We start from the raw sequence: 26,910 nt of genomic DNA, 5'->3' as shown, positions 1-26,910 counted from the left end.
GAGAGCCAATGAATTCATCACCCTCAGTGGTTCAGCTAAAGGCTCTGGCCAACATGTGGCTGCCTTGGCTCCTAAATCCATATTTAGGCACCTAAATAGAAGTGGCCTGATTATGAAAAGACGCTGAGCATGTCTGACTCCCACTGAAGAGCGTTTTTGCTTGCTCAGCACCTTTTAAGAGTCAGGCTGCTTTTATTTTTAGCTGCTTAAACATGGATTTAGGAGCCGAGGCAGCCAGGTTTGAATATGTTGGCCAATGCTTATCGAGTGAAAAGCATGGAGTGGTTAGGCTAAAAACAATTATTTCATTGCTTAATCACATACTTTATAACACAGCGTAAAGATTAACAACATAGCAAAAGCTTCCCTAAGCGACAGAGCGTGGCAACTGCCAGCCTTGCTGCCTGCAGTGCTGCAGCAGAGCTGCCCAGAGTGACACGTGTAAATGAAGCAGTTGTCATTGGAAGAGCATCCAATGTTGTTAAAGCACCCAAATAAAAGAGAGGGCATAGTGATGGTTTGGTATTAGCCCAATGGAAATCGCAGACTCACTGTGGTGGAAATAAATGTTTTATCGCAACATAAAAAAACAGAACAGCTGGTCCCAAGAAATTTTCCCAGACTAGCAGAGAACAGGAAAAGTTTTTGTTACGGACAGAGTGTGCTGGCCATGTTAATATGGACCATGAGGGGTAGGGCTCTCTCTCTCTCTCCACACACGCCTTATCAAAGGAGAAACCATCTTGGAGCTCTGCTCACATGGTTTAGCCAACACCTCACATTCTCCCCAATGGCCAGATGGCTTCCATTCCAGCCATAACCCAAACAATGGAATCCAGAGCCACTTCACCTTGACAGAATGATTTCCCCCAATTACATCCTGCTCTTCCTTCCCCCACCTGCCCCAACAGAATGACAGTCCCAACATTTGCAGATTCAGGACATTCATGTTCTGTGGTACAGGTGTTACAGACCTGGCAGGTCAGCTGTGCCTTTAAACCTGTGCAGCATCAAGCATTATAATCCATTTTCCTACAAGAGGCTAAATGCTCTCCCTCACTGCAATCCGTCAGCAAGGTGAGAATGGGATCTTTGATCCCATTAGGATAGCATCCAAGGGCCACATTTGCAGGTACTTAGCACCTATAACTGGGACCAGATGTTCAAAAAGAGATCAACACCCAGGGTGCAGAGCTCTTTTGAAATGCTGGCCCTAGCCCCAGGGGCCTAAATCATCCATAGTTTCCAAAATCTAATACAATTTATATAATGATACTTTGCTCTTCTACTGCATGCTCTATCTGGGGATATCAGAGATTTACAAATTAAAACCCCATGCATCAGTATCCCTCTCCCCACCTACATGTGGATTTGCTGAGACTGAGGTTAAACAATTCTGATGCTAAGGCCATGTTCTTCCCCCAAGTAGTCACCAATTTTGGGTGCTTATCTGGAGACACCTATGCCATGGTTTTCAGAAGGGCCAGGCATCCACAGCTCCCATTGAAACCAACTTGAAGTGGTGGGAGCTCAACAAGGCAGGAAAAAAAATCTCTCTTTCTCTTCTCTCCCAATGCAGGGCTGAGGACCTGGATCTGCATGCTGCACCACCAGCGTGTCACAAACCCCCAAGAAGATAGAGAACTGCTTGGCTTTTAACAGTCTTCAGATGTGCATGGATTTTTGGTGGCTTGTTCTTGCTTTAATGCAGTGATGTAAGAGTCCAGCTCAGACCCTTGGAAATGTTCTTAGAAATGAGCGACTCTTCTCCCCTGCCTGCAGATTTTAAACAAATCAGACAAGCTGTGCCTTGGGGAGCCATCATTGCCAAGGCCTCGTGCCATTCTCTCGCTTGTGCAGCAGCAGCAGCCCCATTAGCCACGAACAGAGAAGTTGTCCTGGTTTATTACAGGCCTCCCCTGTCATTGGAGTGCAATTGAAAAAAATATTTAGCTCGGGGAATCATTCAGGAAAACACAGGCATCGATCGGCAGCTAGTTACTCGGCTAATGTTTCCCTGCTGGGGTTGTTGCGAATTCTCTCTTATTACATGTGCATCTCACTGCTCGGCACCCATCCATTAGTGCTGCTGGGAGAGGCTGCAACCATATTTGCGAGCGACCTTTTAATTAGAGAAACATCAGTGCTAGCACATTTCAGGATCTCTGGGGTTGTTGGGGGGGCTGTTCTTCAACTTCTGTGTTGATTCTACTGTAATAAGACAAAAGGCTCTTTAGCTTCTGAGGGCAGGAGTGCAGAGGCTCGGTGGGTGGGGATTAGAGATGGGAGCCTGTTGCTAAGGCGCTTGTATGTCCCCAGTGGTCCCTCCATTTCAGTCTAGACTAGAGCTATTTTGCTTGGCAAGTCCCTTTCCTAAGAGCAAAGTGTCTGGCAGTTTAGAGGGGACAAAATCTCCACTGGCTCTAAGGAGAGGAAGAGGGTACAGTCAAGGGGCAGTAATAAGACAGAGAGTGTGCTCTGGGGAATGGGATCAAGCTTAACCAATGTAGTGTGATGACTTGGGAATGACTGTTCCCATCAACCCCCTTCCCACTGCATATCTCCTGCCCTGGGTGGAAGTGAAGGGCCAGAAACTGCAGAAAGACTGTAATCCAGGAAATAACCTGGCATTTTTCAAGGCAGCAGGGGCACAGCAAGCCAGGAGCACGCAGGGAAGCCACAGGCTGGGATAACACCCAGGAAATGGAGACAGGGCAGGCTGCAGCAGGAGATGGGGAACTGTGTGGGGAAGAGAGCGTGAGAATCAGATGTTGCCACATGGAGCAGGTCTATGCCAGACTTGTGGGGAAGCAGCAGAGACTGGACAGAGAGCCATTGAGAGAGACAGAACTAAATGATCCTGCCCTGGAAACCCACAAGTTCCTATCTGCTTTGAATATAGGACTGGACTGGAGAACCTACCCTAGGGACTAGGCCTAGATAACCCTAACCCTTGAATGGATAGCCCCCCTCCCATCCTCCGGGCCCAAATAAGACAATCTAGTGCCCACTTTGAGCTGTAACTCTTTAAGCTGCTGTATATAGGGTGTTTTCAGCTATTCCCTTTCTTGCCTGCCCTAGAGGAATGCCCTTCTACTTCAGCCAAGTGTCTGACTGGTTACTGGGACCTGCCAGCGCTAGCGCTTATTGGGCCCAGCCGCTGAAGCATTTTCACCACTTCCCTCTGTGTTGCGATGCACTTAGAGTGCTACTGGTACCAGCAATGAGCAGCTGGAATCACAGTAGGAACAGAGAAAACAATAATACATTGGTCCACCCTACAGATTTCCACCACTTCAGACAGACCGAACCCTCATCCACCTGTTCCCTTCAGAGGAGAGTGCTACTGAGTAATAGGGAGTGATCGCTTCCCACGGGACACAGCACACACTCAGCCTGAGGAGCATGGAAGAAGATGGAGAAATCAAATTAATCACCACTAACTTCCAGCCTGAAAGATGTACATACACAGCACCCCCCAGGCGCTGAGATGCTGGTGCCCCCAGAGACTAATGAGCAGCTGTTTTACAGAGCCAGGGATGCTCTATGAAGGTTTAAGACAGGAAGCAAGGAATACTGTGTGCAACTGAAACGCATCTTAGGAAGTCACTAGGGTCCAGATTCAGCAAAGCACTTAAGCATGTGCTGAAGTCAACAGGGCTTTGGTGCATTGCAGAATCAGAGCCTCAGTGAAGGAAGGGTAGGTGATAAGTTGCACAAGGCTAAACTAGCCTTTTACCTCCCTTGTGTTCAAACTGGGCCTGTTTCACATGCCAATTAAGTTTAGCATCTGCTAGCAGAGATCTCCACTTCACAAACCACCATGCAGGTTGTCACAACTGGAGCACTACCTGTTTCCAGTTGGAATAAATACAACCGACAGGCTTCTCCTTCCAGGAGTGCGTATGGGTGTGGACTATCTAGGTACTTACATTGCACCTCACCTCACAGTACAGTATCCATTATAGGCTTAGTCATGACAGTGTTCAGACTTTGGCTTTCTGAAACTCAACAGACAAGAGATGGATTTATAGAAGCCAATTTCTCATGGCAGGACAAGAAGTGGGGTCCAATAGAAGACATAGCTAGCAGGCCTGTCTGGCCTGGTATGATGGCTTGACACTAGTTTAGTGTATGTTAGTTTTAACCTAGTCACACTTTTTCACACAAAAACTATTTTCCATCAAAATGATATTTTTACAAACAATAAAATTTTCCAAAAAGTTAGACAGTATCAAAATTTTCCATTTTAGGCAAAATTTTCTGTGATGTTTTAGATGAAATTGTTTGAAATGATAGGAACTGGGGTTTGGTAACAAAAAAATTCAATAAGAAAGCATCTATTTCCAGTAAACCAAAAATGTCAATAACGATTTCCACTCTTGGTAAAAGTTATTGCCAAAAAGAAAAGAAAATGGATCGTTTTCAACCCTTTTTGGACGTGAGTGGCATGTTTGCAAAAACTGCTTTCCTGTTTTTCTAACCCTTTCTATGGGGTCTGTACAGCAAGCTGTGGAAAAATAACTCTTTGGGACAAAGCATAGGAAGCACTTTGCAAGCTAGCTCTCCCTAAATTAAATCTCTCACTCTGAACATGATCAGATATATATTGCCATTTGCATAAAAGGTTATCAGTTGACTCCTTCTAAGACCATAAGATGCTAGGCCATTTTGGAGATGTCTACACTACATTGTAAATCTGGGTCTGTAGGACCCAGGCTTGGTGTTTCCAAGCCCATGCTTTTAGCATCCACCTTGGGTTGGAAACTTTGGTTTACATTTGCTGGACTGGGGCTCACAGCTGTGCTAATGTGTTCACATTGTGCTATGCAGACCTTCTGACTTGGGTCTGTGGCTTGAGCTGCGTCCACAGTGCAAAATGACAGGGCTCAGACCCAAGTCAGAACAAGACTCAGGCTCTGACCCACCACCCCCAGCAAAGTCCTAGGAGCTGGGTCCTGTGTCCTGGCTGACCCAAGTCAAACAGATTTGTGTATGGATGAAAGGAGGGCTTGGGCTCAAACTTGAATCAGGGCCAGGGGTTAGTGTGCAGTGTGGACATAGCCTATGTTGGTGTCTATCCCTTTTCTCCACTCCAAGTAGTGGGTCTAAAGGGCATTTAGCCAAGTGAGGCTCATGTCATGGTCAGGGCTGGCCCTAAATCAAATGGCACCCCAGGTGAGAAGCATCTTCTGTACCCCCTCCACTTGTTAAATTTTGAATACCTTATTTCTTATTGCATTTGTAGCCCATTTCACCACTTTGATGCACAATTTGCTCACATGATTTAGCCCTGTCATTTAAGACAATAAATTGGCATGCTAGGGTCTGTAAATCTGTATTTATTCATGCCATATATGAGCAAATACAAAAATTGGTTTCCTCTAAGTTTATAAGCTAACAACAAAAACAGCACCCTGAGCCCAGCACTCCCTGAGAACAGCACCCCAGGCAACCACCTGGGTCGCCTGCCCCTAAATCTGGCTCTGGTCACGGTGTCTCTTGGGTTTTGACAACATACCCTAGATGTGGTCCCTGCCTGCTCATCTACTGCTGCCCCTGAGAGAGAGGGAACGTTCATGGATCAAACTGAACCAATCTCCATCCTGACTGAATGTCCATGGATAAGGGTGCTCCTGCCCGACAGAGGCCTGACTTAACCACCCCACAACCAAACCTGGCCATAATCACCATCTTTCTTTCCTTTTCCCTCTTCTCCTCTCTCTTCCTTGTCTGTGTTTGGCTGGTGGTGGTGATGGTAGGGTTTATAGGTATATATGCCTTCTTGGCTCTGAAAGAGTTAATGTTGGCCTGAGAGGTCAATTAGTCCACCTGGCTGCTCCTGGACGGTGGTTCAGGCTTAATTAAGATGAAGCCCAGCTGGGGAAGGAGCTGGATGGTGACTATAAGAAAGGAAGCACAGAGCAGAGAGAGGCTGCCATGAAAGAGGGGGAAATGCTGAAGTGCCCTTCTTGGGCTACTGAGACTGGGATAGTCAAGGAGGAAGCCTGGGGAAGAAGTGGCCCTGGGATCCTCTCCTAACTAGAGAAGGCTGGTAGAGGAGAGATGGAGCAGCCACTTGGAGTGGGGCAGGCCCTGGTGGTGTGGGATCCTGATAAAAGGGCAGGATCTGGATTTCCAAAGAGCAGGAGGTGTTCTGTGGAGGAGTTTAAGATGGATGAAAGGCCAACCTGAAAGAGGGCAGAAGTTGGTTTAAGATTTATGGAGGGATTCCTGGAGAGATCCCTGTGAGTTCTGAACCTGAAAGAAGGATGTCCTTAGAGAGGCTGCAGGAGAGGTCTACTGACAGTCTAAGGGAAGAAGAAGTCCAGGGAGGCAGCAGAAGGAATCTGACGAAGCAAACTTTGGCTGCTGGTTATAGGGCCCTGGTCTCAGAACCCAGTGCAGTGGGAGGGCCTGGGTTCCCTGCCAGCCACCAGGGAAGGCCCTGAGACAATTGAAAGCCCCAAGAGGATGATGTGGGGACCATGGGGCTCAGAGTTGAGCCTGAAGATCTTTTGTAAGGATATTGGACTCTGTTGGACTTTCCAGTACTCTGGAAGGGGTGGGACTAACATATGACCAAATCACAAGAAGATGCAGACCACCGCAGGGCAGGAGCAGCAGTCAGCAGAGGGTATAAGGTGAAAGCTTGCTGCAACATAGACAGCCACAAGAGGGCACGCCAGCGGTGAGTCCACCCTCTATAGGGGCAAATAGATTTAATCCAATCAGAGCTTTGTTGATTGTAGTTGAACCCATTTAGCTGTGTCACCACCTATGAATGTTGCCATTATGAACTTATTGCTGTTACATGTCTTAATTTTCAGTGCCAAAAGATGAGGCTGATTTTGCATGTTAAGTTCTCCCCATAGTGTGCAGTTAATGAAGTAGAAGGTTGACCTTGTGGGTGACTGAGAAGTTTGATCTTGAGATCACAGAATAGAATCCTAAAACATGGCCCTACCTGAAGGCTGTGAAGTAACCTCAAAATGAACCTTAGCACCACCACTCACACTTTGCCCAAGAATAGTGAGCTATCATCTAGATCTGCTGCAGGGAGGGGATCTCCTTTAAAGAGGTAGTAGACATTTACTGAAATGCCAAAGATGCTCCAGAGCTGCCCCTACCCAGCTGTGCAGTAGGAGCAGGAGAGTCAGGAAGTGCCAGCATGCCAATCACAGGTGTGTTCCCATTTCCACAAACCTACAGCCAGCCAGAATGCCCGCCCTAGTAAAGCAATGCTGACTGTGAACTCATCTGACATTACCTGTTACCCAGAATAACTCACTGACTGTAGAACAGGGACAAGTCACACACAGGCTAAAAATAACCAGAGAGGTAGAATCCACTTTATCCTCAGACTGCCACAGCTAGAGTTTTGGGCTCACTATTATTTCTTACCCATCAGTGAAAACCTATGTGGAGCAGGGAGGGACCTTGGCATTTAGCAGTGCCTTCCAACAGCACTTAAGACACACTAGTGAGGTTAGCCTCAAGTCCACTATGATGTTACAGATGAGGAAATGCAGGGGGAGGTGAAGGTTAAGGGCCCAGTTCGTACCTCCCTCCCATTTTATTCAGGCTAATAGGCCTTTCCCAAATTCACACATGGGAATAAAACTGAGGTCTCTCAATTCCTAGTCCTCTGCCTAACCATAAAACCAGTGCACGTCTGCTTATGTCCTGGACTTCCTTGGGAATTGAAGGGAGTAGTACAGAGTCATATAATGGATGTCTGGCATGCCTTGGGGAGACCTTCTAGAGTGTGGGTGGAAATGTGCTTAAATATAACGGGTAGAGGGGGAAAGCTGTGATAGCTGACCACGGCTCTGGGATCTCTAGCAGCATTTCCATCATTGAGTTGGCCACTGACCAGTTTGCTAGGATGAAGTTCTGAAAATCCCTCATAACAAGGTGCCTGTTATAAAGTCTATGCCAAAACACTATCTGTCCATGTACTTATGTGTCTCATTACAATAGCATCTCAGCACCTCATGATCATTAATGAGTTTTTATTCTCACAGCATTTGAGGTAGAGAAATGCTGTCCCATTTTACGGATGGGGAACTGAGCCACTGGGTAGGTTAAACCAGTGGCTCTCAACCTTTTCAGATGACTGTACCCCTTTTAGGAGTCTGATTTGTCTTGCACACCCCCAAGTTTCACTTCACTTAAAAACTACTTGCTTAGAAAGTCAGACCTAAAAATACAAAAGTGTCACAGCACACTATTACTGAAAAATTGCTTACTCTCTCATTTTTACCATATAATTATAAAATAAATCAATTGGAATATAAATATAGTACTTATATTTCGGTGTATAGTATATAGAGCAGTATAAACAGGTAATAGTATGACATTTTAGTTTCTACTGACTTTGCTAGTACTTTTTATGTAATCTGTTGTAAAACTACTCAAATCTATGAGCTGAAGTATTCCCTGGAAGACCTCTGCATATCCCCAGGGGTATGAATACCCCTGGTTGAAAACTACTGGGTTAAGCAACTTCTCCAAGGTCAGAAATCTGTGGCTGAGACAGGAACTGAACTCAGATCTTCTGAGTCCTAGTCCACTGCTCTAGCCACTAGATCATCTTTAATGTCTTACAGGGAGCTTGAGGGAGGTTCTGACAGAAATTCCTGATTTCCCATAGTTGTAGCACTTTCCTCTGAGGGAATGCCTACACTGCAATTTAAGCCCAGGCTCAGACTCCGGTTCAAGCCCAAATCCCCTTCCAGCCATACACAAATCTGCTTGACTCAGGCCAGTAAACCCTCTGGACCCAGGCCCTAGGACCTGGGTTGGTCTGCCCTCCAACTGGGAGTAGAATTACTCCCAGGTGTAAGAGTCTGGACAAGGATCAGACTGCTCTGCTCTCCCCACCCTGCCCTATGATATAGCCTAATCTGTGCAGGTGAGGTGTTAATGAAGTTTGAGGGGTTGCTCAGTGAGGCAAGGTTTTGGAGTCTGCCTTTTTCAGGAGGGGAAAATGCAACTCTCCACCCATCATTACAAGAACCACCAGATAAAGCACCTGCTCTTGTTGAACAAGCTCTCCTAGACAATGCTATGCTTTGGTCTAGTCTATATAATTCACTTTCACCTTCTCAATCAGATCCTCCTATCGATGGAGTAGGTTAAGGGGAAGGGTGGACACCAAACTGGGGAATGTGCAGAGACCATGAAGGTGTCAAGGGAGGTGAACAGCTGTGGAATTGATAGTTTTTCTATTTCACAACTAGCTTGATCTGAGCTGAAATTGCACCATTTTCAAGAAAAATTACAGCTAAAAAAATTATTTTACTGAGGCAGTTACTGTAATTATTTTACTTTTTCCAGTCTTAGAAGCCACTGCAGCATAGCAAAGATGGATGCACAAGAAATTATGGCAGCACCAAGTGGCAAAATGATCCCCTGTGCTCCCGCTCCACATCAACATCACGCAGCCCAAGCAGTTGCTCAGTGCAGGTGACAAATACAATGATTCTTGTCAGTAGAAACCAGAGCGCGAGGTGGTGTTGCTTTTCTTGTGCATGTATTGGGCATACAGAGCTTGCCACACAGAGCAGGGGTAGATTAAGGTCCATAAAAATACTGCTTCCCAGATTCCTCCCAGCTTTGCAGGAAGCCAGCTGACCAACCCTGAGCTCCACAACTCCTTGCTGCTGCTGGCCCCCTTGATTCACATCAAAAGGCAGCAAGAGGAAATTGGGGAACCTTGGATCCACCATAACCTTTCCAAGTCCAGGAAGTCCCTTACCAGCTGCTCAGAGAATCCCTGCTACATTGGAACCCTAAGGCCTGGATGCCAACTGTCCTGCCTTTAAGTCCTCCCCTGCAGGTCAGGAACATTTAGAACAATTCAATTCTGCAGTTGAGACAGCTGGGGGCAAAGAGCCAACACAGCTCTAGAGCCTTCAAATCCCATCTGTCCTTGAAGAGAGTATCACTGGAACCCATTCAGCAGAGCTCCCCTGCAGAACAGAAAGTCTTCTGCAAGTCAGGAGGGATACGGCTCTTGGTTTGTGCCAATATATAAGATTTCATGTTCCTAAAGGTAATGGCATCTAGGGCATGTCTGCACTACCTAGGATATGACACAATGGATAATGGCACTTATTTGAGAGTGCTGCAGATAGCAAAGCAGTGAGTTCCTCTGCTTCTGTCCAACTGCACCGGCTAGAAACAGACTTGTGCAACCAGTCATGTCTGTTCTATTATAGATACAGATGTATCACCTAAGATCTGAAGCCTTTCAGGTGGCTGTTGCTATGGAAACCACTTCCTAATAGTGTCAGCCCACATGTTGGCCATATTTATCTTTGTGCCTGGCTTTCTAGTGAGCAGCAGTAGGCAGCTGTCTAATGTCTGGGAAAAGGACTTTGCAGTTTTCCAAACACAAGGAAAAAATCTGACCCTTCTGGCTAGGAGCTTTTAGAGAACATATAATATTTGAAAGTGGCATCTAGGAAGTTATAACAGCATCTTCAGGTTCCAGCTAGAATCCAGCCAGAGATGGCTCCCTCCCTCACACCACAAAATTGAGAGATCAGTGATCAGAGAAAGATGCATCTGCCTCATACACGCACACACTTTTGCATGCACACATGTGTGGGGCCAGATCCACCCCTATCGGCACAAGGGGTTGCAAAGGACACCCATTGTTACAAGCATGTGCTCTCTGTATGTGTATAAATAGTTGAAGGTGGTGCTCAGGAATATGTAGCATTGTTTCTAGGTCCTGCAAAACCTAGAAATGCTAGCTGTGCTCTGCAAAAGGTTTTCATCTGCTCTAAACACACACCACCTTTGCCCGGGGAAGCACTGCTTAACGTGTGTGTCTAGGGGTGGGGGAGGGGGGGGGAAGCGGCAGCTTTGATAAGACAGTGGTCAGCAATACAGCTCAATTTTTAATTCTTTTTGGCTGTCTGTGACCCCCTGCAATCCCCTCCCTCCCCTCTCCCTCCTCCCTACCACTCTAAGCGCTGCAGGGAGTGCGGTGGGCAAGAGGATACTGGAAATTCACCAGTGGGGGAAGGGCAGCTGACATTATTGCTGCCAGCTTCCCACGGGGGCTCTGCCAAAGCAGCACACCTTTACGTTTCCTCCAGGTTTTAATTGGGTCCCTGCTGGCGAAGGCTGCTTGGGAAGACAATGAATGAGTGCATCTTCTGGCTGGCCCAGCCCCTTCTGGCTCTGTATTACCCACTTTGGGGGCTGTGCTTCATGGCCCCTTCTATACAGCAGAGGTCATGGCAGAGGAGATCAGTGAGGGCTGTGCCAGCTAAGCTTAAGTCCCAACTTTTGGGGCTGCATCGAAGGACTGCACCCTAGGGGGCAGAGGGCTAGAGACTGCAGCGATGGTGACTTTTTGTAGACATAATCAGTGCACTGGGCCAGAATCTAGATGCTCTTGGGCTTTTTCACAAGTGACATTACAGCATTCCCCACCACACTCCGAAGTCATTGAAGTTTATGGAGTTCAGCTTCTATTGTTAGTTGCCCAGATTCACTTTAGAAGTGTTTTTGCACAAAAGACTTTCTGCTTCCAGCTACATTTTACTGCCTCCCCCGAGCTTGGGGATCTTCAAGAAGCTTTCAAAACTAGGGGAGATCTGTGATTTTTGGAGTAGATGACATTTTTAAAAGCTGCTCCTAGTCGAGGCATATATGTTTTTGTTTAATATTTAATGGGTTTTCAAAAAAAAGAGAGAGAGAGAACCCTAATGCTACAGAAAGAACATTTAAAAATAAAGCCTTGTCACTAAGGGAATGCCAAGGATTGGATTTAAATTGACAGGAGCCCAGCTAGTTCACAGGCTGTTGCAAGCTAGGCATCCACAAAAGTGTTATGGGAATCAGAGGAAGGAGCAGGATCTCATGGCAGCCCAGTGGGGCCCAGTTAAGGTGTGCACAGTGTGGGATGGCTGGGGATGAGTACATGATAATCAGAAGGTATCAAACCCAGGTTCTTCTGCATCAAAAAGCACAGGTTTCCATCACTTGAGTAATAGAGCTCCTTGATGTGTGCCTAAGTAGCAGGCTGCTGGGCCCAGCCACTAGAGGGAGACAATCAAGGACACTAAGCCAGTATATTACAAGTGGCCTTCCCAAGTGGGCTCCTCCTCTTTGGATGGTTTAAGTGGCTCCGTCTGGAGCACGGTGACTAAGTCCAGAGGCAAATAAAGAGACAAGTGGAGTTTAACAGAAACACATGTGGAAACCTTCAGTTCTTCCACAGAAACTCTGCCTGCCAGTCTGGTGCAGGACACCAACAGCACAAGCCTGCAAGGGCTTGCAGGATTGGGCCCTAAGTGATACCACAATCCACATGCAACACAAGTTAGAAGCATTACATGATCAGCAGAACGAGTTCACTGGCCAGTTGCACCCTGAGGAAACATTGTTTCTAGCAGCGGCCGTGTCCCACTTGTGCTGGGACCTGGTCACACCATGTAAGCTAAACAGCCTTAGGTTGAGTCACTGCTTGGGTGAGAAACCTCCCGGAACAATTTAGGTATTGCAGAAAGTGGCTGTGGCACAGAGGAAAATGCCAATGTCCCTCATGGCACTAAGGACAACCAAGGACCTGACAGCTGAGCTCATTAGAGAATGCTAAACACCCCTACTCTGGCAAAACTTGCCAAGTCCAATGTGTAGTGTTTGGGAAAAGCTCTGTTACAAATTAAAGTGAGAGCTTGTAATTTTAAAGGTCCTGCTTGCAGTCTATGGGGCTCTGCAGGGAAGCATGTATGATCCAAACTCAGTCTGCACTGGAGCAAAGCTAGTTGAGTGATGCCTCTCTGTTTTTAAGGAGCAGCCTGCTATGCATCTCTCTGGTTTTGGGTTCTTGTGTGTTTAGGGTTCTACTACAAAATAATAGGGTTACATATACCCTTGTTGGAAGACTATTTTATATTTTAATTTAATGTTTGTGCGCTGTGGACATAAAACAATTGTGCCAAAATTCCAACTCCATCCATTACATTCTGCCTCCCTAAATTCCCCCTTGCAGTTTCAATTGAGTATTGTAGTCTTCACTTCTTGTCCTAAACTGTTGTGTAGCAGTGCTGTGTTCCAAGATAGAGATGGCTGCAGTGCTGTGTGGGATGGGGTCAGGTGATCCCAGAATCACCCACACAGGGTGATTGTGGAGCTTAGTATGCATCAAGCTCTTTCTCAGACAACCTCAGCTGTGAGGCTCTGCATAAGTGCAGAATATGGGCATCATATTCTATTCTCTAGCATCTGTCACAGTGAAGTGAGCAAACACACTTAACTGAATGGAACAGCGATGGTCCATTAACCTGATGTGTACGGAAAAGCTTATGCTATCCCTCTCCTGTCATCCCAGCTACTTCACATCAAGCCCTCAAATCCCTTCACTAACTTAAATCTCCTAACCTTCAGGACACTGCCTGGCTCTGTCTCCACCTCCATTCTTACTACTTACCCCTCCTCACAGCTCCTTTTCTTTCATCCTCTTCTCACTTGTGTGCCTTCTTCCCTGCCAGTCTCTATGCTTAGAGCAGCCTCCCACTTCCTACACACCCAGCTATCTCCTACAGGCAGCCTTGTCATATGGCTCTCTGCCCCCTTCATCTTTGCACCCCTTTGCATTAATTGTTTTGTCCAATCATTAGGGTCATTTGTCCATATTCCTTTAATCAGTCACTTGGGGCAGGGGCCTTGTCTTAATAAAGAATACACTGGACTTTTGTTACTTAGCATTTCTGATCACCTAAAGGGTTAACAAAGTGAGCCACCTCATCCGTGTGTGATTAAGTATCATTATTCCCAGTTTACAGATTTGGGAAATGGCCACAGAGAGAGAGTCACCAGTCCAAGGACCACATGGAAGATCTATGTTATATCTGCAAGTTTATCCATCTCCCACTTATTATTTCTAAAGGGCCAAGTGGACAGTGGCCCGCCTATATTTTAAGATAGGATGTCTGATGGGAAGGTGAGCTGAGAATTTAAAAAAAAAAAAAAGTCAAGCTTTGTTCCATTTTTTCCTCTTTCTGATGCATGAAACTTTAAATGGATTTCCTCTAATAGTGAGATGTGTAAAAGAGGCCATAACTAACTGTTTAAAGTCCAGAGAGATAACGCCTCAGATGTCCCCTTAACCATGACTCTAACTGTGAAGAACATTGCCAAAGAGATTACATTTAACAGCCCACTAATCTTTTTCTAAGAGGAAAAAGGAAATCATTTTGTGACAGAACTTACTACAGGTTAGTACAATGCTAGCTGCTAACGTCTGTGGCTCAGAAGAGCCACTGAAACACCATTGTTGCCCATTTAGACGATACACTGGCCAGAGAGACACTTGAAGGCAGAAGCTGCCCAAGGAGTAGGTTGGGTGATTTCTGACTAGGTTTATTTTATTAAAGAAACACTGACAGAATGGAGGTCCATGGTGGATTCTTTAGCCACCAGACATGGGTCCATTTAATTGGTTCTCATTTGCTGCAACTAAAGAGGAGGGGAAATCTCAGGATTAGACCCTTAATCACACATGTTATGAGGGATGCATGTTTAACATCACACCTTCCATCCCGAAAAATCCCCATCTCTGCACGTGCAGCACCCCTGAATAGCAGCCACTTCTGTACTGGAAGACAGAGATCAACCTCTTTGACAGCATGTATGTGTGCGTGCAGGGGAGATTGTCTCTAACACCTGTGCAAAGCCTTATTCTCCGGAACCCGAGGAGGGAGAAGAGATAGTATTGAATGTATTTTTCAGTTTTACAAATCAGAAATACAAACACTTCTTCTACTCCTTTCCCTGAAGTTCTCAGTATGAACTGCTGCTTCTCAGAGATACTCTATTTCCCACAACAGCAGATCTCTATTTTTAAAGGACCCCTATTCAATAAACAACATATCACTCCATCTATCAATCTGACCTGGGATTTGAACCTCTGTTTCCAAGAAAGCTTAGGTGTCACCAATGAGATGTTTGCATCACTGAGTGTCAGGGAAATCTTCTGCAGAGGCTGGCCACAGCTGGAGAGGGGACACCAGATGGGGTGGCCCAGTGCTCCAGTGATGCTGAGAATCCTTTTTCTAGAAGCCTGGCTCAGGGGTCTTGCTCACATGCTCATGGTTAAACTGATGACTAGAGTTTTGAGTTGGGAAGGAGTTGTCCCTCCAGGTCAGATGGGCAGAGACTGTGGTGGGGAGAGGTGCAGGGAAAGCAGTTCACCTTTTTCTGCAGCATGGGACACAGATCACCTGCTGGGGTCATCTGGATACATCTTGTCTAATTAATTCCCTGCCACTGCAGGGGGCTGGGGCATTGGTAGTGTCTCAGTCTCTCCCTGTGGCCCACAACAGTTTAGTTTCCCAAGGACTGAAATGCTTGGATCTAATTCAAGTCTCACTATAGATGGCACTTAGCAGTCTCTGCCATACAGAAGGTCAGACTAGATGATGTACTGGTCCCATCTAGTCTTACACTCTCTGAAACAAGCTGTCCCTACCAGAAAATAAGAAGGGGTGCAGTTTTGCCCATTCTCTCACTTACCTAGGTGCCTTTTCATCTTGGCTGCCCTCAAGGATTTCTTTATCTAAGGTACTTAGTCCTGAATTTCCTTAGTATCTGAGCACCCCAGTCTCTAGGGTGTTTATCCTCCCATGCCTCCTGGAAGTAGGGCAGTGCTAATATCCCCCTTGCACAGATGGGGAACTGAGACAGAGAGACACTACATCTACACAGCCAGCAGCAGTGAGCATCCAAGCCTGGGTCGACAGACTTGGGTTCGCACTACCATGCTAAAAACAGTTGTGCAGACAGTTTTTTTTTTTTTTTTTTTAAAAAGCAGCACCTTGGGCTGGAGAGCTCCAGGCTCAGCCACAACATCTCCACAGCTACTTTTAGACTTGGGCTCAGAGGCTTATTGCTACAGACTGTGTAGACATACCCTAAGGCACTTGCCCCAGTTGGCAGAACAGGGAATTGAACCCAGCTCTCTTAAACCCCAACTAAGTGCCCTAACCACAGCACCATCCTCTCACTCTCATGACTAAACTCCCAGTGTAGGAAGATGCTCCGGCTGGTATTTTCAAAGGAGCTGGGAGAGAGTACAATAATGTCCTGTCTAAAAGAGGGAGGTGGGAGAGATTCTCCCTTGAAAGCACCAATTGCACTCACCAGATTAAAATAAATGTGAGATGGAAACTTATGAATCATTTATGATTGATCATAAGAGTCTATTGATCCCCAAGTGAGAACTCATCCTCTTCCCCCCACTGTGTCCAATTGAGCAGCATTCACCATGGCACCAATATAGAACAAGAGTGCCAAGACGGGCTGGGAGCAAATCCTCTCACTGATTGATTGGTGTAGAAACCAGTGCAGCATGGAGGCTGAACTCTTTCTCTCCCCCTCTCCGCCGCGCCTCTCCCCCCCCCCTCCCCCCCCCCCCCCCCCGGTCAGTCAGAAATATCCCTTTCCGCTTTCTTCACAGCTGGATCCAACACTGTAAGGTCACACTATACAATCCCTAACAGATGTTAAAACATAGAAGATCTGGGACACAGCAGGGGAACTGACTCCAGGCGTTTAGGGGGTGGGGGGAGGGGGAGGATGTGGAATTAATTTTTTTATACTGCAAGCTGATCATGGGCTTACATAACACACACACAATTTCTCATGCAGCTTCAATGGCCCTTTTGCACACATGAAGGTAAGGTTTGGGCAATCACCAGTGTGGAGATAGCAGCACAAACTCTGCTACTGTCTCAGCAGAATGTGGCCTAAGACCACTGTAGCTTGTCAGGCTGCAACTGAAGTCTGCAGAGTTGATTAAGAATTAAACTGCTTTTTATTCACCATGATAACAGGAGCTGCTGCCAGCTCATCCTGTTCTCAAGACCTGCCCTCTTCAGTTCATAATATTTGTTACTTAAATGCTTCTCCCTCAGACAGAGGACTCCTCTCTCTACATTTTTCTCTATAGACATTGAGAAATAAGAGTTCAGGGTTATGGGAGCAGATGATAATCCATAAATCACAATTTTGGGGCCTGATCCAAAACTCATTCAGATTGATGGAAACAGGTGGATGGGCACTAGATTGGAATCTTGATGTATGGCCCAATGTTATGTGGCCTTTATCATCAGGCCTATGGATGACTAACACGTGTTCACTCCTCTAACATACAGGGTCCTATAAGCATGCCAGTCTCTGGAACAGGCTCCCACATCTTGTCAGCGGTGCTGGCGGCACACTGGTTGCCATCACAACCACTTTCTCAGTTGGGATGTTTCCTTTCAGTCTTCCATCCTGCCCAAGTCCCTTGCTCCTATTGATTCCCCTTCATGGTTGACCAAGGCTTGATTTTAAGTACAGCTATGCCAAGTTTATTTGGCAAATAATAAATTTTTTGAAAAATGCATTTTACAGGGCACCAAAACTATTTGTTAATTCAGGTTGAATTTAACAAATAATTTTAGCCAAATCCCCCTGAAACTTCAAAAACATCAATTTTTATTCAACGTTCAAAACATTTTGTTTGACCCAAATGATTTTTTTTGTTCTTTTGTCTTGCCAACCCCTTCCCCCACAAAAAACAATTAAAGTTTTGCTTTGAAATGCTTTTGGGGGGATGGGGTGGCTGACCCAAAAAATCCACTTATTCACTCAGCTCTAGTTGTAAGTCCTGTTGGTTCTGTTCTCCTCCTGCTCCTGCTGCCCTGGGACACTTGCTTGTCCACTAACTGCGTTGCATTGGCCTACAATTTACTCTCCATAGTTGTTTGGAAGCCCCATTTATCTCATAGGACTGGTGTGCCATATGAGCCTGGATTTTCTTTGATGCACCTCTTTGATGGCTAGATCCAGACTAGCTCCCCCTTCACCTCTTGTGCAGATACCTGACCCCTCACCTATGATAGGTCACCAGCTAATTTCCCCACTTGCTCCCCAACTTAACTGCAGAAAAATGCCTACCCTTTCTTGGGAGAAGAGAAGGATGCCTTTGCAAGGGACATGGTCTGCACCCTGGGATCATAGGACACCATGCTGGAGAGTTTTTTCTGGTTACTTTTGGATTGTAAGAGAAAAGTCAGTTGGATTACTTTTCAGGAAAAGGCCTTTGTGATTGATCTTTTTCTTCAAAGTTTCCCTTCTGGTTTACAGCTGATGTTAGCCAGTGTTCTTTTACATTGCTTTGATGTATGGAACCTTCAGCACTTGAGAGGAGATTTCTTAGAGATATTGGCTATCATCTGTACCTATACTCTTTAATTCTGTGAAAACATGACTCAATTGTCTGAGATGCTCTTTAAAAGTCAATTACTACTAAGTTTTATATCCAGTGAGTAAATTGCCATCACCTATTATCCTTATGCTTATGACAATTTTCCACAGCACAATGTTTGTGATGCAATCACTTGGTTTCTTTGAGAGGAGAAAAGAACATTTAGGACTATTCCTGGACAATTTGCTACTGTAACCACCATTCTCATTACTCCAAGAGGGGAAAAACTGCATCTATTTTCCAGCTTGCCATCCTGAAAGATCACACATGAAATATTTCTTACTGTGTCTAAACCATGAAATGATTCTGAAAACAAGATTACAATTGGAATTTCTGAGCTGCTAGTTTGCTGACAAATGACCTCCTTTGTAATTGTATTGGTATGGGAGCCCATTGTTGCACCGTTAAACCCATTTCCAATGCTCATTTCTATTGGCTTAAAAAAAAGCAGGATGAGAAGTGTAGATTTTTGGTTTAAAGGGAGTGTGTATAATGGAGCTGGGAATCCAGGGTTCTGTCTGCTCAGCCACTCACGTGTTGGGTGACTATGAGCCAGTTGCTGCATCTATGTGACTCAGTTTCCCCCATATCTAAGGGATGGAGGATATTGACCAGCCTCCCATGGGCTTTGAGGCTTAATTAACATTTTAAAACTGTTAAACTCAAGATCCCAGGTTCTCTAGTAGAATGGATTAAAGCTTTACTGATGTTTCTAAGGTCAGGCAGGCCCAAAGTTTTGGATGTGGCTATTTGTGTGGACTCAGTACCACCAGAAATCAGGCTGTAGGTACCTGAATGGGCAGCCAAAGTTAGAGGTCACTTTGTAGCTGAACCCTCAATGTGTCATCCTTTTGGTTAACATGTAACCTGCCTAAGGAGAAGCCAAAACTCAGATCAAGAACAAAAGATGATCAAGGCATCCAAAAGGGTGAAGTTTGGGGAACCCCTGGATTGTTGGCTCCTCTCATTTTAGTCCAGTCCTGGCGCTAAGAGGGTAAAGTGGGATAGATACTGATTTACACTCTGCATATAGAGCATAAGTGTTCCCAAAAAACTAGTCACTCGTGAACAGCAGTAACTTCATGCCAGGAAGTTTTTCCTGCTCTACACAAATGGAGATGGGACTGCATCTCCTTTAATATTCACTTAGCTTGTACCCACTCCAACGTGGATCCGATGTTTTTCTCCATGACATACCCAAATAAATAAAATTAAACACCTACTGCTCTATTATTTGTATTCTAGTAGTGCTCACAGACACCCCCCCCCCATCAGCTGAATTCAGGACCCCATTGTGCTAGATGCTGCATAGACACATAGTAAAATATTCCCTGCCCCAAACTGCTTACAATAAAAATAGACAAGACAAAGGGTTGGATCATATTGCCTTTTTACAGGTGGGAAACCGAGGTGGTGAGTGATTAAGTGACTCCGCCCCCCAAAAACAAAAAAACAAACCACACAAGGTGTCTGTAACAAAGCTGGGAATTAAACCCAGATCTCCAGAATGCTCTTACCACTAAGACCATCCTTCCTCATTGGGTGTTTAAAGTCAAGAAGTTCCCATTAGTAGCACTAGGGTTAATTTCCCACAAAACTGGGGTCTGGCTACACCACAATCAGAGGTGGGATTGCAGCTCATGTAGACAGAACTGCGCTTGCTGTAATCTAGCTCGCTCAGTTATAAATAGCAGTGAATATGTAGCTGCACAGCCTTCAGCATTGGCTGCATAAGCCCTCCTGGAACCCTGGGTATGTACTTATGTTGCTAGCCCACACCAGAGTCCTGCCACAGGCTCTTTGCTGCTACTTTTCACTATGCTAGCTAGATTAAATCTACCTAACATGTAACCACACCTCTGACTGCAGTGTAGATGTACCGAGACAAGTGATGTTACCATGTTTCTTAGGCCTCATTTACACTTAAAAACTCTTCTGTGTTAACTATGCCAGTTCAGTGAAGCAAAAAACTATACAGGTATAATTCGATCTATGCTAGGGCTTTTACTGGCATAGCTATGTTGGGAAAAATATATGTTTGTTTAAATTAAAAAAAAAAAAAAAAAAAAAAAAGGCACGGTCCTAACAGACACAGTTATGTTGGTAAAACTTTAAGTTTAGAAAAGTCTCACTTCACGACTTTTTCCCATTTACATGGGGTCAGAGATGCCTGTGAATGTTCACCACTCCTTTTGGTCCATGGCATGTCTTTGTATGTCTTGAAGTTCCAGTCCCTCTCTTCAAATTTCTCAACAGTCTTTCCATTGTATCCTGTCTTCTACATCTTTTCTTGCTGTCCTGTTCCTCCAATGCTTTCTTTGCCGGATGTTCTCCTCCCATTCTTATCACAAGTCCAGCTCACCTAAAACACATGCTCACCAGCCTATGTATCAAAGAGTCCCAACTTCATCTTCCCCCTAACTTCTTCCATATATATTCTGTCTACCCTCTGTTTACTTGCCATTCTCCCCAGTATGTTACTTTTTGCTATCTCCGTAAGACCCACCATTTCCAAACCATATAGCAGACAGGGACAGACATATGCAGCATACACTTTTCCTTTTAGTTTGTTACTTAATTGCTGGTCCCACAATACTCCTGCCATCTTTTTCAGTCCCACCCATGCAGTGGGTTATTCTTTTCAATTCTCCAGATCTCTTTCCAGTAGCACTAAGGTTATGTCTTCTCTGCAATTAAACACCTGTGGCTGGCCCTTGTCAGCTGACTCAGGCTCACGGGGCTTGGCTCTGGGATCCAGCACAAGCCCAAATGTCTACACTGCAATTTTATAGCCCCACAAGTCTTTTGAGCTGGATCAGCTATGGGTGTTTGTCTGCAATGTAGACATACCCTAACTGTACTTCCCAAGTACACAAATTCTTCCTTCTGCTTCAGCTTCTGTCCTGAAACTTCAGTCAACAGCTCTTTTTGCACCTTCCCTACTTGTATAACTTCCATTTTCTCTTCAGTTTGAACCAAGTCTAAGTCTTTCATAAAATGAGAAGGGGAAAACAGTGTGAAAGACAAAATACCAGCCCAAACCACAGAAGGTAAGAATAAAATAAAGCCACAACTTTGTGGTGACCAAAGTGTCAAAGACTCAGCACACACTGGAAATTCTGCCAATGTTGGGGTTGTCTGGGCCCACAGATGTCTTTAGGCAAAGGATTTCATGTGCACATCAAGCTCAAAGTGAATGTCCGGCCACAGCTTCTCCCACTGGCTTGATGCACTAAGTATATTCTTTGTAGAGGTTTTTTTTTTAAAATAAGACAGCTAATAGTTCTAAGGAAGTCCCATTGTAATTAGACTTTGCAGAAGAAAGCAGATATTAGGTTTATTCAACAACAATTTTAATCATTTTAACAGAGAGGGTTGTGTTTCAACATGTTATGCTCTGCCCTACTTAAAAGTTTATTCCTTTAAAAGATTTAGCTATAAATCTGAGATAGTGATATATTGCTGCAATAGGGTGTGCTTTAGCAGGCTATAGTGTGCGCTTTGGAAGAGCGATGATACCCAAATATGAAAGAGGGCCTGATCCTGACCTCTTACTGGTGTCAATCAGGAATAACTCCTCATTGCAATCAATGGAGTTATAAAAACTGTGCAAAAGGAAGATCAGGCCCAGACTATCTTCAGCATAAGAGGAGTGCACCAAGAACCTGAAACAAAGCCCACTGTAGACAATGGGAGGCTTTCCATTGACTCCAGTGGACTTTGGATTGGGCCCCAAAAACAGCTTATTGCTATTCAAGTGTGGCCCTTATTTTACTTTTAAGTAGATCTTTTAAGACACTTTGGGAGGGGAGAGACTTGTGAACTGTATCCTTCCACTGTGAACAGAGTTCCTAATGAAATAATGAGAAAAATCATAGGGAAAAGGTAAAAATGACCACTTCACATTACTATTTTGCACACACTCAAGGCTCAGACCAAATGCGGATGCCTAAAATTAGGCTCTTAAATCCATTTGTAGGCTGTCAGTAACATAACATTCCAAAGGTGATTTTACAGCTATGCTTGGAAAGGACTTTTGTAAACTTTAGTAGATACTAGGTTTTTGTTTGTTTGTATTTAAATACAGCACCAGGGGGATGTATGGCACTTTAACAACATTAAAAAATAAAGACAATTTGTCAATCAGAGGTTACTATTAAAGTTAGCAAGTAACACCACAGAGGGGAACGACAAGAGATAGGTTCTTTGTTGCTTACACATAGTCAGTTGCTTTTTAAAAAATCTTGTTATAATCTGAGGAAGCAAAACCAAGGATTTAAAAAAAAACCAACTACCCCCCAAAAGTAGAAGTCAGCCTAGGAAAGCCAATCAAGTGTAGCTAGTAGAGTGGGCAGGAAATTAGTTCTCCACAACTCCACCCCTACAGCAAATACCAAGCATGAGAAAAAACTGTCAAAATATGGATTTTATGTATTTATTGATGAAAACAGGACATTTCCCATGGAAGTTTTCACTTCAACAAAATAACCATTTTCTGTCAATAATTCTTGGATGGACATTTTTTGACTAGTTTTAGTAGTGAGTTCCTAGGGAGGGAGCTGAAAGAGTAAGGTTATTATTTATATTACAGTAGCATCTAGACACTGCAACCAAGTTTGGAGCCCTATAGCAGTAAGCACTGTACATAAGACCAACCCTGCCCTGAAGGGCTTACTGTTGAAATGGGCAAGACAGCAAAAGGGTGCAAGAAAGGAAGGATTATAATCCCCATTTTACAGAGGAGGAGCTGAGACACAGATGAAGGGACATGCCCAAGGTCACACAAGAAGTCTGTCCCAGTCCCATACAAGGCCATGCTTGCTCTCTATATAGTTGCATGTGATTAGGGAAAATATTCCAGCCATGAGAAGCAGCATTTAAACTAAGATACAACACCCCTCTGTGGACTTCCCCTTACTCCGATATACTTGAGTCTGTGAGTGGACATTTGCCCTACAAAGACTGAAAAAGGTTCGGTGGGATCAGCCCATTGTGCTCAGGTGCTAGATTATATATAGTGACCATGCAAGTAGATCCTAATACACTTTTTTTCTATCAGACTCCACAAAATGACACAGAAAGCACAGTGACAAGCTGGTGGAACTATGAGAAGCAGCATTTGTATATAAACTCTTCTAAATACCAAACTAAACCAACAGCTGAGAGTGACAGCTGCTCCAATCCAGAAACCTAAATAGGTGCACAAATAAAAGCCATAGCTCATTATTATTTGTACTGCAGTAGTGCCTAGACCCTGCACGCCCCAGTCAAGACTGGGCCACCACTGTGTCAGGCACCATAGTGTCCACATAGTTTGTACCTACCCTGCAGAATTTACACTCTAAATGGAAAGACAGAAAGTCAGAGGGTAAACAAGGTGAAGTGACTTGCCCAAAGTCACCCAATAAATCCGTGGCAGAGCTAGTAGAATCCAGGGCTCCTGACATCCAGCCCAATGCTCTATCCACTAGACCATACCACCTCAATCTAAATGTTTCAATGGAGCAACTTTTGGAGATACACCCACTTCTATAAAGCCACCTCACTCCTGTTATCAATGCCAATTTTATCTGCCAGCCCTCCAGCAAAGCCTCATGGTTGCCCGTTATTAGTGGAGACGTCCCGATGGTCAGTAATCTCAGTCCTCAAATTCCTCCATATTAATCCCAAAGCCTGCTGTATTCATGGCCAAGAAGAGAGAGGCCCTTGCAGTTATCAACAGGGCTATGTCTTAGTTTTTTAGGGTTTAACTATCCTTATCAAAAGCCACTTACCAGATCATACTCTTATCCCAATACCTTCCCTGAGAGCAGCCTCTGGAGCTGAAGAGCAATTCACAATTCCTGGAGAGAGACAAGAGATCAAGTACACGGTTAAGCATGGTGCCAGTGGAGCCCCTGAGGATCTTTAGAAAGCATGTGGAGCACGATGTTGCCCTGACTGGCACAGAGGGGGCTTGATTCCTAAAATGGCAGCCTCTCAAGCTCATCGCTGAGGGAATGGGTGAGCCTGCACCTCAGTGAAGTTGAGGAAGTCATCCCATCTCACGCCACCCGCAAGGTTCACAGACCCTGTTAAGAGGGTAAGAGAGCCCATTTCTGAGTATTCATCTCCTCAGCCTGCCACCTGCTTTCCTTGTCTTGTCTTGTGACGTGCAGCCCCAGCTTTGTTGGGTGTTGTACTATAACCTCACCCCAGCGAGGTCAGAACCCTTTCAGCCCCACCCTGAAACCTGAGCCCTAAGCCTTTCTACCTCTTCCCCCACAACTCTCATCACCCTTCTTGGCAGGTCTTCAGCAAGTCCCAGTTCTCTCTAGCTGACAGCTCAGCCCATGGGTGGGCAGGGAGTCCCTTTCCTGCGTGTGGTCTGTTTCCAGGGAACACAGATTGCAGGGAGACGTTTCTGCACCTCCTGACTTACTCATGTCATGCCCCTCACACAACTAGCATTTGAGCACCTGGGGTGGTCCTGGTCCCTTCTGAAAAAGACACTGGGTGGGCGTCCCTCCTCGAGGCCCCATCCTGCTCTCTTGGCACGCACAAGAGACTCTAAGACCTGGGTATAACCAAACAGTGGCTTTGAAAATCCCCTGAATGCTCAATTCCTGTCTGAACCTGTATGTGCTCTCTGATGACCATTCACTAGAGCTATCAGAATTTGCTGATGTAGCAAAATATAAGAAACACCCACTTCAGGACTGTGTCAGTTTTGACAACATTCTGCCAGAAGCCAGGCAGGTATCTGATGGAACCCTACCTGCTCAGCTGTCAGGCTATGGGAGCTAAGAGCCTGGAAGCCCTGGCTCCCAGTTATTCATAGTCTAGGGTCCCCTGCTGCAGAGCAGCCCACCAGGTGTGGTGCCCCAAAGCCAGGGCTCCAAGCAGAGCTGGGCAGAGGATGGTAATTATGTTTTGGAGAATTTTGTCATTTGGGGGTTTCGTTATGAATTGGGATGAAACCAAATCTCAAAAACCTCCATGAATTGGAATTACTATTCTCCACACAGCTCTCTCCCCAACCTGCCCAAACTTTCAGTGCCTTGATTTGCAGACCTCACTGGGACGTTGTGAAGCACAAGTCACTGACGTTTGTGAAGTGCTTTGAGATCCTTAGATGGAGGGCACTAGAGAAGTGTGCACATTATCCCAGCAGAACCATCCCTTTTATTGGACCAACTTCTTTTGGCGAGACAGACAAACTTTCAAGCTTACACAGACCTCTTTGTCAGGTCTGGGAAATGTACTCAGGGTTTCATAACTAAATACAAGGCGGTGTACCAACAGACATTGGTCCAATAAAAGATATTGCCTCACCCACGTTGGCACTCTAATATCCTGCAACTAACATGGCTACAACAACATTGCATATTCTTTATTCAGGGTATTTACTTAAAGCTTTTTTTTTTTTTTTTTTTTTTTTTTTAAAAGGCATGTTTGCTCTTGAGTGATGTTCAATAAAAGCTGGGGATTTTTAAAAGTTCTTGTGGTAATAGGATCTTATGGGGAAACAAGCAGCATTTGAATAGCACTGCACAGAAACCTTTACAGAGAAAGACTACAAAGAGAGTCTGGTAAGAGGTTCATATCACTATTGAAGTTTTGGGATCAGGCTGCCAGAGGGCAGGCCTAGAGGGGCACAAAGATATTCACTATAACGAGAATTTCAAGTAGTCTACATTGGGACATATCTAGGCTACTGTAAAGAAGACACTTGGGCTTAATGTGCATGTGAAAATTGGGATAGCCCAAAATGCGGATGGTTTAGAACACAAGACACATCTCTGACCTCTGCAATTATCCAACTGACAAGTTGCACAGCAGCGTGCAAACAGGTAGGGCTTGATCCTGCACTATCCATCCCTGAAGGCCCTTTCACATCTAGTTGGCATCCCCCAACCTCAATCCCACCTGGCAAAATGAGATGAGCAGAGTGGTCATTGTTTCATGTAGCAGGGGCTGAGGACTCCACATTTCTAAGATTACTGGCTCTTTGTTAAGCGGCACTACAGCTGCATCTAGCATTCCAGCCACGTGCACACAGACTAGCTTCCTGGCACCTCCTCCAAACTCTTCTCTCCAAGTTCCATGCAGGTTGCTACAGTCACAGCCCTTTGACACTGGTTTGTGATGCCACAGGCTGAGAACCCTTGGTATATCAGTTTCAACAGAGGGCAGGGCAATGCTCACCTTGCATGACCTCTCAGAGCTACCACTGCTCTATTTATCAGGATGGGGATTAATTTGGTACTGAAATCTTCCCCTGTAAGAGGGAACATGAGGCCAGCCACCCCAGGGATAACTTATCAGACCTTAGTTTACCACCAGCTCATCTCCTGCATGAACAATGGGGCTAAAATATTATTTCTTTGCAGCTCTCAGCACCATGCATTACCACTACCTGCTGCAGACTCCAGCGCTCCCTGGGCAATAAATACCAAGTGCAATCAAACCTGTAATGAAATCTTAGACTAAGAGACTAGTGATTGTCTAATATTTTCTTTAAAGATGTATAGGAATGGGGGAAGATGCTTTTTTGGGAGAGACATAGTCAATGGCCCAGGCAAGGGGGCCAAAAGTAAGTGCCACAGACATTGTGCTTACTCCAATTGTGCTTCACAACCAATGCTTTTCAG

General features: G+C 45.2%; 1 long non-coding RNA gene across 5 annotated transcripts in view; it reads right to left on the bottom strand.

The window, feature by feature from the left end:
- The window catches only part of LOC137146528 (uncharacterized), a 45,676-nt gene that overhangs the window by 16,571 nt on the left and 2,195 nt on the right, over window positions 1-26,910 (bottom strand). For 4 of the 5 annotated variants that reach the window (XR_010917966.1, XR_010917964.1, XR_010917968.1 and 1 more), the window contains exon 2: window positions 24,052-24,120. This is a non-coding gene — a long non-coding RNA (uncharacterized lncRNA). Of the gene's footprint in view, window positions 1-1,213; window positions 1,920-24,051; window positions 24,121-26,910 lie in introns of those variants that run through there. The other variant, XR_010917967.1, reaches the window with a different exon arrangement.

The sequence above is a fragment of the Emydura macquarii genome, unplaced genomic scaffold (assembly GCF_026122565.2).
Source record: "Emydura macquarii macquarii isolate MOO-44397 ecotype Brisbane River unplaced genomic scaffold, CSIRO-AGI_Emac_v2 contig_450, whole genome shotgun sequence".
NCBI lineage: Eukaryota > Metazoa > Chordata > Testudines > Chelidae > Emydura > Emydura macquarii.
This window is presented reverse-complemented; position numbering and strand designations above follow the sequence as displayed.